The 12,164-nt window shown below is 45.9% G+C and overlaps 1 protein-coding gene across 2 annotated transcripts in view; it reads right to left on the bottom strand.

Moving 5' to 3' along the window:
- Mtmr7 (myotubularin related protein 7) overlaps positions 1-12,164 on the bottom strand; it is a 75,122-nt gene that overhangs the window by 53,069 nt on the left and 9,889 nt on the right. The gene's annotated exons all lie outside the window — the stretch shown is intronic.

Below are 12,164 nucleotides of genomic sequence, written 5' to 3' on the forward strand. Positions count from 1 at the left end.
TAGTACACAGCGGAAAACATCTGTGCCTCATTGTAAGTGGGTTATTAGGTACAGGGTTGTGGGAGGAACAGTTCCAAGTAAAGCAGGTAGGAATCCAGTCTGCCTGCTTCACTGCAGCATCAATCCAGCCTTAGCCAAAACTGTCCAGACACAAACCTTGGGAGTTTGGAGACTGAGAGTGCAATTAAGGAAGAAGAGGCAGGGCCCATGCATGGCTGCACCAGGGAGTAAAAATGAACAATAGATGCTAAAACAACCAGAAACAAGATGTGCCAAGAGAAGAAAGAAAACCTAAGTCCCAAGGAAGCTGGCAGGCACCCTCAGGACTGCTTTGGGCTTTCGAAGGAACGAGAACAGAGGTATTAAATATTACTAGAAACATCACACATATCAGCCCATGCTGTCACGGTCCATATAAAAACTACCCCAAAACCAAGCAATAATAATGAGCCAGAAATCTTTTTTGGTGTGTGCTACACTGTGCCGTGTATTACAGCACCACTTTGTTCATCTGACCTCACTCTCCACAGAACACTCACCAATCAGGTTCTTCACAGTTCCCATTTCTAAGTTCTCTTCAGATACTTGATCAACACCCTCAGGCAAGGTGGCTAACTCTAAAACCTAAGCTTGTCATCCATCACGGCTGTGGGCACCTGCCAACGCTTCTGAGGTTGTCCTAGAACTGCTAACTCTAAAACCTAAGTCTGTCATCCATCATGGCTGTGGGCACCTACCAACACTTCTGAGGTTGTCCTAGAACTGCTAACTCTAAAACCTAAGTCTGTCATTCATCACAGCTGTGGGCACCTGCCAATGCTTCTGAGGTTGTCCTAGAACGTTTTTTTAAAAGATATAACATGTTTAAGATAATGAATTCACAATTACATCAAGCAATCTTATACATAAAATTTGAGTTTTGAAAACAAAGTGATTTATTTAGGTAAGATTGCAGTGCAAAAAAAAAAAAATCTCATTTACAAACACCACCAAGACATTATTCCTTGAGACAAATCCAAAGACAGAAGCATGGAAATGGGAAACAAGAGCCGACACACTGGTACAGACTGACGTTAGGATTCTCAGAACTAATAAAAGAGCAAAGAGTAACCACATGATTGCAGTCAACAAGACGGGCAGCACTGTGCTAGGTACCGAGGAAAAGCAAACGGAACAGGACAGCCATTGCACGGCTGCAGGGACCTCACAGAGTCAACATGAAGGGCCACAACGGTTTAACATCCCTTTCTATTGTCCTCTCATCTGCTGGGTCTACGCTGAGAGGAATAAAGGGCTTTCTGAGCTTTTCTAGGACAAGGCTGAAAAGTTCCAATCAAAACAGAAGGCTCCATCTCCCACTGACAGGTCGGAAAGCAGACACCCTGGCTGCAGAACAAGCATCCTTCCTCTTTCCATTTCTGCCTGGGAGTCAGGAGGTGGATCTTATAAATCACCAAGAAATAGGAGCTCTCTCCAGCAATTCTCACCATGCCCTCTGCTAATCTCACCATAAGAGGATACTGCTTTCCACCCTGCAGGTCAGATACGGGACTGGTGAACATTCTGGGTCCCAGAATCATCTGAGACGACCTGGGTCAAGTACAGCTACCATGGCGGACAAGGAATTCACAGGTGGAGTTACCATTCAGAGAAAAGGATGGGGGAAGGGCCAAGGCAGTGGCCACAAAGTGTTCTCGGCCAAAGACCAAGTCTTTGCTGCTATATAAATTAGGCTGAAGGTCACTGTCAATCATTTAGGGGACGAGATCCAGCGACTGTTGAACAGAGAGAAATCAAAATGTCTGCAGCAGCCAAAACCTAAGACAAGTTTATGTTCTAATCTAAGAAAAGCAGCTAGATAAATAGTTTGCCATGCTAAATTTGGTACCGTGACATTTTCTGACTCTACCAACATGAAAAGGAAAGTATTCACAAGTCAAGAGGCCCGGGCTCTGGATGGGGTTCTGAAATGGGACCGCTAGGCAGAGGCGGTTGAACACTCTGCTGCTGACCCGCAGGAAGAACCTGGATGTCTAACTTCTCCATTCTAGGATGCCATAGCTCACTCGTTCTCTCTCTCTCTCTCTCTCTCTCTCTCTCTCTCTCTCTCTCTCTCTCTCTCTCTCTCTCCAGTATAGGCACCACCCACAAAACAGCCACCATGGAAGTGTACAGGGCAGTGACAAAGCCTCATGGAAAGGTGGTTGACCAACAGAAAACTCTTCCAGCTTTCTAAGGAAAAGAAGGTATAGGCTTTGCCACAACAGTGTCTGAAGCGGTGCAGAGGCTGCCCTGTTCCACACAGCCTAAGCACAGAGTGAAGCCATCGACACCCCACATGCAGGCACACCTTCCTAGGTGCTGGCGCATCTTCAGGCTGAGCTCTCCTGTCTTACAACTCTCTCGCATTTTCCTCTTCTGGTAAGTTAGGAGATGACTGGCTACACGCTAGAGTATTTGAAAGATTTCCTGAGCTGTTTCAACCTGCCGTAATTATAATCTGGTTTTAAATCTGAATTGGTGGTCTTATTATACCATTAAAGATAAAGCCCATTGGTTGACTTAATGAAATGAACATCATAATCTCTATTTCGGCATTATGTACACTATGACACCGTTTGTTTTAAGGGTGAATAAAAACAGGCCTTTCTGGGCTAGCGAGATGGCTCAGTCAGTGGAGAGGACCTGAGTTCAATCCCAGAACTTGTATTGTAAAACCAGGAAAGGATTATGGGTCAAAACTCCAATCAGATTCTAATGCAATAGTAAAAGGCCTGATGAAGCTGGGCCGGTGACAAGCAAGCTGGCTGGCCATCCGAGCCCCATCTGTCCTCTTCTTGTTTGATGGGGAAACCCTGTGTCCACAGTAGCAGCCTAGTTCCCGATTCTCCCATGACTCATGGTAAAGGTGTGATGTGCGTGGTCTGCAAAGGTATGTATCCCATCAGGAACTGTGAAGACCTCCTGCAACTTGGGAGAGATGTTTTATGAGCCAAGACTTTTGAATAGTTTTGTCTTAGTTTCTTTTCTTGTTGCTATGATAAGAAATACTCTGACCAATGCAACCTAAAGGATTTCATCTGGCTTACAGCCCCAGGTCACAGTCTGCGGGGCAGGGCATTCACAGGCTCAGGAGCTCCTGGGAGCTCGTCACACTGTGTGCACAGCCAAGAAATGGAGAGCACACCCGGCTCACTTTGAAAACTATATACAATCTAGAATTCCTTGTCCAGGAAATGGTTCTGCTCACAATTAAGATGGACCTTTCCAAGAATGAAGAAATGGCTCCGTATTTATAAAAGCACTAGACGGTCTTCCAGAGGCCTGAGATTCAACTCCCAGCACTCACATGGCAGATAACAACCATCAGTATTTCTAATTCCACAAGGACCCAGCACCTTCTCTGGGCCTCTGTGAACACCAAGCATATATGTGGTACAAAGATCATGCATACAGAGAAAACAACTACATACATATAAACATTTTTGTAATTAAAAAGATCACATCAATTAACCAACTAAGCCTCTCACAGGCATGCTCAGACTCTGATCTCCAGGAGAGTCTAGAGTCTTTCAATTTGACCAAATAACCATCTGCTAGTCATTTGTTAACTGCACATAGATAAATGAAAATTCTAAAGTCATTTTGATTATGGAAGGTGTCACTATCTGTATAATATTTGCTAAGATGTTCCAGATGTTCCAAAGCTCCTAAACTATAGTCTCACTAAGAGAGAGAGAAAAGAGAGAAGGAGAGGAGAGGCGAGAGGAAGGGAGGGGAGGGGAGGGGGAAAGGGAGGGGAAGGGAGAAGGGAGGGGAAGGGAGGGGAAGGGAGAAGGAAGGGGAGGGGGAAGGGAGGGGAGAAGGAAGGGGAGGGAAGGGGAGAAGAGAAGGGAGGGGAGGGGAGGGGAGAAGGGAGGGGAGGGGAGAAGGGAAGGGGAGAAGGGAAGGGGAGAAGGGAGGGGAGGGGAGGGGAGAAGGGAGGGGAGAAGGGAGGGGAGGGGAGGGGAGGGGAGAAGGGAGGGGAGGGGAGGGGAGAAGGGAGGGGAGGGGAGGGGAGAAGGGAGGGGAGGGGAGGGGAGGGGAGAAGGGAGGGGAGGGGAGGGGAGAAGGGAGGGGAGGGGAGGGGAGGGGAGAAGGGAGGGGAGGGGAGAAGGGAGGGGAGGGGAGGGGAGGGGAGAAGGGAGGGGAGGGGAGAAGGGAGGGGAGGGGAGGGGAGAAGGGAGGGGAGGGGAGAAGGGAGGGGAAGGGAGGGGAGGGGAGGGGAGGGGAGAAGGGAGGGGAGGGGAGGGGAAGCAATCAAGAGCTAGAGTGCATGTATGGTATACACCTTGGTTGTTCTCAACAAAAGCAATTATTACTAACTTAACCTATAACACTGAATTCTTCCCACTGAATACTCACACCTATAACACAGTTCCCTTGTTAAAGTAACCAGAGATGTACTCAATTATAGTTGGCAAAACACCCTGACACCCAAGAAGAAAACTGAAGCAAAACCAACTTCTCCAGACCATTTAGGATCACTATAATCTCATAATTATGGGGGAGGGGTAAATGCTTCTAATTTAAACAGGAAGCACTTTTCTCCTCCAAATAAAGAGCAGCAGTCACGAAGCTTGAAGGGTTTTCCAGTCCTGCCTTTCTGTAGGAAAAAAAAAAAATCACGAACATCCATCCTTTCCCCAAAAGGCAGATTTAAACTGTTCAAAACTATAAAACCAATGAAGTCTTTTTCCCAGGACCATTTTATTCAAAGGTCAGAGATAGAAGAACTAAGAGAAGGGCAAAAATTATAGAGCACAGTCCAAGGAAATATACGACATGGAACCAAAAGAAACAGTCTGCCCGTCAGGAAACCCTTAAAGGCCTCAGCACACTGCATGAACAGAGCCTTTAAAAGTGAACTCTTGAGACTACACACTACTGTGCAACTAAGTATTTCAAAAACACAGTTAATAAGCACAACACCTGCCAATTAACTCACTGAAAATTCAACAGCTGACCCTAACAATTTAAGTTTTCAATTTATAAACTTTTTAATTATGTTAATTTGTTGAATGTTCAGCGTGTGCCAATAGCCCAGGCAATTTATTATTTAGTTAATTCCCAATGAGTTAACTAGGCACAGATTATTTGACTCCATCCATTTCTGCTACGAACTTTCTAGGACAAAGAAACATCTCATCCACACATGGCGCAGGCCAAAGAGAAGTTGTTAGATATTAGTCTATAAAGGTCAGTGGTAACACTGGCTTCAGACTGGCAGGAACTCAGAACACCCAGTTCCTCACACACAGCTCCTGACCACACCCTCCCTGCATGTGCTGTGCTCTCTGCTCCAGGCTACTCCAGCAAGCCCAGGCTACTCCATCAACCACATCTAAGGACAGAAAAGTAAGGTCATCAGATGCCCCATCAGCGCTGCAGTTCCCTGGGCCACATGCGTATCCAGAAAGTCACATACTGATGCAATCTGGGAGCAAGGACTGGTGGCCCAGGCCACATGCCCTGCATGCAGACTGAGCAAATATCCCCAGAGACAAGGAGGACAGCGAATCACGTCTAACAGAGCATCTTCCCTGAGCTCTACTGAGTCGTCCTTCTACACACTTTCACTGTGTCTCTTCACAGCCGGGACAGCTTCCCTCTGTTGCTGCCGTGGCCTTCCACAGCACAGCCCTACCTGATATGCTGAACCGACCTTCCTTCCATTCCAAGGACAGGCCTCCTGACTGCGCTTTAGAGACACAGCCAAAGGCTGAAATGCACAGTGGCAGCCGAACCTTCACCCTCTTCCTTTCTCTAGTGATGGCTACTTAGCCCACACTTTCAACTTTCTCTCCTCAACACAACCTTTTCTCTGGACAGGGCTGGATTCATCCAAATTAACTCACGTCGGAGAGTTCAGATTGGGAAAATCCAGAACCTGGTTAGAAGTAGACTCACAGTCCAACAGGCTTAGACAGACCCACATTAGACAAGAAAAATCCATCCCTGTAATCCTGATAGGGTTCTGAACCCCAGGAGGTCAGACCCTTACACCTGACTACATTCACAAAAAGGTGTGCAAGTCTTGCTGGACAATTTTAAGTCCTTCTTCCCCATGGAAAACAGGGAACTGGATGCACATATTTCAAAAGACTTGTGAGCTACATACACGTTTTCAAATAATTCCTTTATGATTATATTACATCTGTGAAAACAAAGGATTTGAGATTTTTTTCTTTTAAAATGAGAGAGAAAAAAACATACCGAACCAAAACAACAACAAAAACAAAAAATAACAAACAAAAGAGAAAGCCCAGTCCCATTTCCTGTATGAGTCTTCTGCCTGACCTAGGTGAAGACTGGAAAGGAGCAGGACCATTCCCGGCAGACGAGCCTGTTTACACACGCGGGGTGCTGTTCTATCCACTCGCTACCTCCTAAGAGAGTAGATTTGACTGGCATTTTCATTAAATCCCACTTAGGGAGATAATGAACTAAAATGGCGGCACAGATCAACAGCTTCAGAAGAGACGAGAGTGTTGGGGGCTCCTGGGAAGGCAGGGGAAGAAGCCCCGTGGCTCCTGGGCAACAAACACCACGCCAGAAGCCAGGCGAGCTTACATGGAGCCGTCAAGATTTATTCTGGTAGGATGACCCTGGACGTGTAAGCTCAAAGGAACATGTGCCGCCCAACAAAAGAATTTATTTTAGCGCCCCCTTAAAATAACCTCAACCAAAAATACCATTTTCTGCAAGCACAAATAAGAGGAAGAGACCTTAAAATGTTAAAAAGAAATTAAACTAAAACCAGATGCTGGGTTTATATAATTCAAATACTAAGTGTTTGGAGCAATCTAGTAAGGACACATGGATTAAAAAGAATAAAGTGATTTAAAGAAAAAAAATTAAGTAGTTTTGGAAGAAAAAGACCTTGCAGTGAATCAAAACAGAAAGCTAAAGACTATTTGGTGATAATGATGCATTTCTATAAAAAAAAAAAAAAATTCTAAATTTCTAAAATCCTTTTGAATTTGATGTATTTCTGACAAAAGTATAAATTATTAGCTAATAAAAGATTAAATCAACCCTTTACTTACAAAGCTCTTTGGAAACTACGGGATACGGGAAAGTATTTTCCCAAGGTCAAACTGTGCCAAATGGAACTCATGGTCCAGAGAGATGCAGCAGCCTGGGCACAGAGAGAGGCAAGCCTCAGCCCTCCCACCAGCGAGTCCAGGGCCAGGGATGGGGTAGAGACCACCCACTCAGGGCAAAGCTAGGATTCAGAATACTGTGTCGACGCCTCCTCCTGCTGGACGCCGAAAGCCTGGAAAGACAGACTGCACTGGCTACCACGCTCTCTTCCTAGGCATACAGTAGAGCCCTAAGAGACCCACTGTTCCCCTTCTACAAAATGAGTGTAAACAGGAGGCCTCTCCAGAGCTCTGATGGGAGATGCTGCCTCCCCCCCCCCCCGCCCCCCCTCCCCCCCACCGGCATCCTAATGGCCCGGTATCACCACCTTACTCAACCACCCACCCAGCGCAGGGCCACTCTCTGCCCTTTAAGTGGCTCTGATACCTCTGATAATTAACACTTATTTTATACTTACCATGCGCTGCCTGGATGCAGGCTATCCTTACAGTACTACTTAGAATCTAAGCTCAGGGAAAGTCCCAGTTATCTTGTGTTTGATCCTGGAGTACGATGGACGTATGCTAGGCACACACTGTAACTATTCCATGGCTCACTGAATTCCTGAAGCAATCACCCTCAACTGCAGGATTCCTAGGGATGGGCAACATGAGTTTTTCATCTTTGCAGGATAATGCCTAGCATGTATGCTAAAAAATTTTGCCAAATGAATGAAAATTAATAAACCCTTGGTTAAAAACAAAGACTAGGAGAGCTGGTGGGGAGAACTGGCTATGATTAAGCAGGAAGGTACAATTAGTAAATTTAAGTTTTCAGACAAGATAAAGAGGAATATTGTATTAGGAACATTACAAGTGGAAACAAAGAGCAGGAATAAGAAATGAAAAGAGAATTCATGTCCTATAACTAAAATGAGACAGCCCTGAAGGATAGTGAGAAACAAGGCCACTGAAAGGTCTTGACTCCTGGGCACAAAGTCACATTAAACCATATTCTTCCTTCATCCATCCATCCATCCATCCATCCATCCATCCATCCATCCATCCATCCGACAATCTGCAGTTCCTCGCCCTTGAACCAGCGTCTTGGATTTGGGGGATACAGTTGAGACAAAGTCACAGTCCACATTCCACATGGGGATGTGTGCCCCAGACGTAGACAACACTTCAGATGGGCAAACAGAATGAAATGTGCGCACGTGCATATGTTTATGCTAGAGGAGCCAAGGCCTGAAGGAGGAAATCAAGACAGACACACACACACTGGTAGGGATGGCAGTCTGTAAAGAGTCTCCTACAAGCATCACCTGTCAATAAAAAAGCCCAGGCAGGAAATAGGAGGTGGGATACTTGCAGGAAGAGAGAGGATTTGGGGAAATAGGGAGAGAATGAGGGAGAAATTTGGGAGGGATATAATGAGGGGAGACTGGAGCAAGACACTGAGACACTGAGGAGACACGAAGGAAGAAGCAGTTGAGACTGAAGAAGAGGTAACTACACATGTGGAGGACAGAATAGTTTGAATGGGTTAAATAAGTTATGAGGTAGTCAGGGAATGAGCCAAAGCCTGTGGTCAAAGCATTTAATAAATAATGTTTCAGAGTCGTCTTGTCTTTCTGGGAGCAGAGACTGGAAAGAAAAAATGGAATTTATTTACTTATTTATTTATTTATTTATTTATAGCCATGGTCTACTCAGGAAAGGCTTTTCTAATCAAACGGAGGGCTATTTCAACAAAGACCCTGAAAAGAAAAAAATAGAATTTATTTACTTATTTATTTACCTATTTACTTATTTACTTATTTATTTATTTATTTATTTATTTATTTATTTATTTATTTATTTCAGTGGTCTGCTAAGGAAAGGCTTCCCTAATCAAATGAAGAGCTATTTCAACAGAGACCCAACTCTGAGTGAGTCAGTCAGGCATGTGGAAATGTGGAGAAAAAACATTCCAAGAAGAGGGGAGAAAAATACAAAGGCAGGAAGAGCCCTAAGTGCTCAGGCTGTGGGGATGGCTAGGCAGGCGGGGAGGACTAGGGAGGAGGCTGTGGGGATGGCTAGGCAGGTGGGGAGGACTAGGGAGGAGGCTGTGGGGATGGCTAGGCAGGCGGGGAGGACTAGGGAGGAGGCTGTGGGGATGGCTAGGCAGGCAGGGAGGACTAGGGAGGAGGCTGTGGGGATGGCTAGGCAGGTGGGGAGGACTAGGGAGGAGGCTGTGGGGATGGCTAGGCAGGCGGGGAGCACTGGGGAGGAGGCTGTGGGGATGGCTAGGCAGGCGGGGAGGACTAGGGAGGAGGCTGTGGGGATGGCTAGGCAGGTGGGGAGAACTGGGGAGGAGGCTGTGGGGATGGCTAGGCAGGTGGGGAGGACTGGGGAGGACTGGACGAGGTGGTAGAGGCTGTAGAGACAAGTCTTGGAGAGTCTTCTGGACCATGGCACACATTCAACTCTGACACCGAGTGTGGTTGGAAGCCCCTGGGAAGCCTTCAGGGGAAAGGCAACAGGGCCGCAGAAAGAAATGTTCTAGAAATAAAAAGGCTTTCCACACAGAGATTTCAAATACCGTGTACAAAAGGGTTACCATATGCTTGTTTAACCCCAAATGACAATGTAAGCAGGCCTGCCAGCCCTGCTAACCATCAGGGATCCAGGCCTGTACACAGGGTCTACCACACAGGAAGCAGGAGAGTTAACCAATGGATAGACAGGCTTTTCAAGCTATCTATCGAGCTTAAAAGGCAGGATCCCCCTTCCTCAACTATCACCGCTCAAACTGGTTGAATTGTACTTGAGCTTTCTAAATGACTGGTGCTTAGCCACATGCCCAGAGGAATATAACTTTCTTTCATAGCTTGGCAATAAATTTATTTCTCCGGGAATCAGTGATAAGCAGTGTTTTAATAAGCAAAAAAGAGGGGTAAAGTAAATATACAATTTTTATAAAGTTGTCACGGCCTGCCACAAAGCCTCAAGTGGGAGCTATTTTTAAGCTATTTTAAATGGGGCTGTGGGAGGAAGGGTTGGGCCCATGTCCTGGGAAGTGCTCTTACTCCCAAAGGCTTCAACTAGCTGTCCACCAGGGGAAAGGGCACTAGAAAAAATAGTTCTGACTGTTCCTGGCCTAAGAACTATGGTATAAAATGAGCTGTGTGCAGGCCCTCTGCGTGCCGACCAAGAGCACGGAGCTGAGCCATCACCCACAGTCAGGAAATCTGAGGGATCTGGTCAGGCCGTTCAGCGTCACACACACTCTCACAGCTTATCCTGTTCAATAAAAATAAGCTTTAAGATGAGAAAAACGTGTATAAATCTGACGTGTAAAATGCACCATTCCAGACCCGACTGCACCTGCAGAGATGGGCAGATCTGATGAAAACTTCACCTCATGTCAATCCACCAGGAAAAGGCCTCACTTTACCAGGAAGTAACTAGCAGCGAAGGTGGCCACACACAGGAGTCTTCACCCGGGTCTTCATCACCCAACCGTGCAAATGTTTCCAGGTACATAACAGATGCTCAACTGTACCTTTTCGGTACAAATGGTACTTTTCCTCAGGACAGACTTACAGCCTCCTTTCTCTCCCCACCTATCCACTACAAAAAGACCCTCCCTCAAGAACCTGGGCTTTGCCTCCCAGGGCTCTCTACTGTGGTTCCCTGGGCAAAACTGGATACTTTCCTAAAATTCATGAGCTTGCAGCGATTAATGCTTTTATTACAGAAAACTACACTGGGAACGCATGGGTGTGAGCTAGAGTTGGGTTACACAAAGTCACTGTTTGGAGATTGCCTCCAGGGGAGAAAAATATCTAAAGTCATTGTGAAGCGTGGATGTGAGGAAGCAAGGCAAAGGAGATGTTTGGATTGGGAAAATTCTTTCTCATTCTCACACTGCATGGAAGTTTTCTCAGCACACAAACCTGGCGTCACCTCCTTTTGCAATGAGAGTAATAAAAATTATATAAACAAAAAAGTGCTAAGAAATACCCTGAGCTTCATCATCAAGTGTTGTAAATATATTCTCTGTCTGATCCTGCAAAGCCAGGAAGCCAAGGTTGCAGGAGTTCTCAGAACTCTTAGAGACGACATACCTAGCTGTAGTCCTCACTGTGGACTGACAGACGGACGCAAAGAATAAAGGGACAGAATTCGGTCCGCCCAAACAGCTGTGCTGAATTGATTCTCAGCCCATGTGCCAAGACAAGCAGACGGGCCAGGCGGGGTCTTTTCAAGGAACAGTCCTGGAGCAACTGCTTTCCCCAAGCTGAAGGACTACGGCCCTCTACACAGCATACACTGTGTGGCTCAAACACCTAAACATGTTGAGTTTTTGTGAGATTAGGTTAGGCAATGGTTTGAAAAGAACAAGGTACCAAGGAAGGCAGAAGAAAACAGATTACCCTGGACTCCCACCAACTAAAACTTTTACCAAGAAAGAGAAAAGACATCCCATGGAATGATTATAAGTCATGTATGTGCTCATGAACACGATCTATGATGAACACTTGTGGCTCAAAAATGAAAGGCAGGTAACTCAGCAGAAAACAAGCAAATGGTTTTAAAGCATATGTATCTAAATAAGACATAATCAACATGCACAAGAAAAATAGTCAAGACAGGCTCATCTGTCGGTGGTGGTGGTGGTGGTGGTGGTGGTGGTGGCCATGCCCAGTAGGGACTACTCCCTCTCCTTCACAGAACAAGTCTTACCCTGAAGGTAGACAGTGCTGGTGAGGAGCTGGTACAATGACCATCCTCCATCTTTGTTGGGAATATAAAATGGTGCAATATCGCTGGAAAACTTAGGAATCAAGAGACTCCTGATTATACACCCAAGAGAACTGGAAAACGTAGATTCCCCAAAACACCTGTACATAAATGCTTGTGGAAGCACTACTCATAAATATTTAGGGATAACCCAAATACCCATCAACTAGTAAATGGGTAAACCACCTTGAATACATCCACAATAGACCATTAACCACCAATAGCTGGGAAATAGAGCTCAGGAGGCAG

The sequence above is a fragment of the Apodemus sylvaticus genome, chromosome 18 (assembly GCF_947179515.1).
Source record: "Apodemus sylvaticus chromosome 18, mApoSyl1.1, whole genome shotgun sequence".
NCBI lineage: Eukaryota > Metazoa > Chordata > Mammalia > Rodentia > Muridae > Apodemus > Apodemus sylvaticus.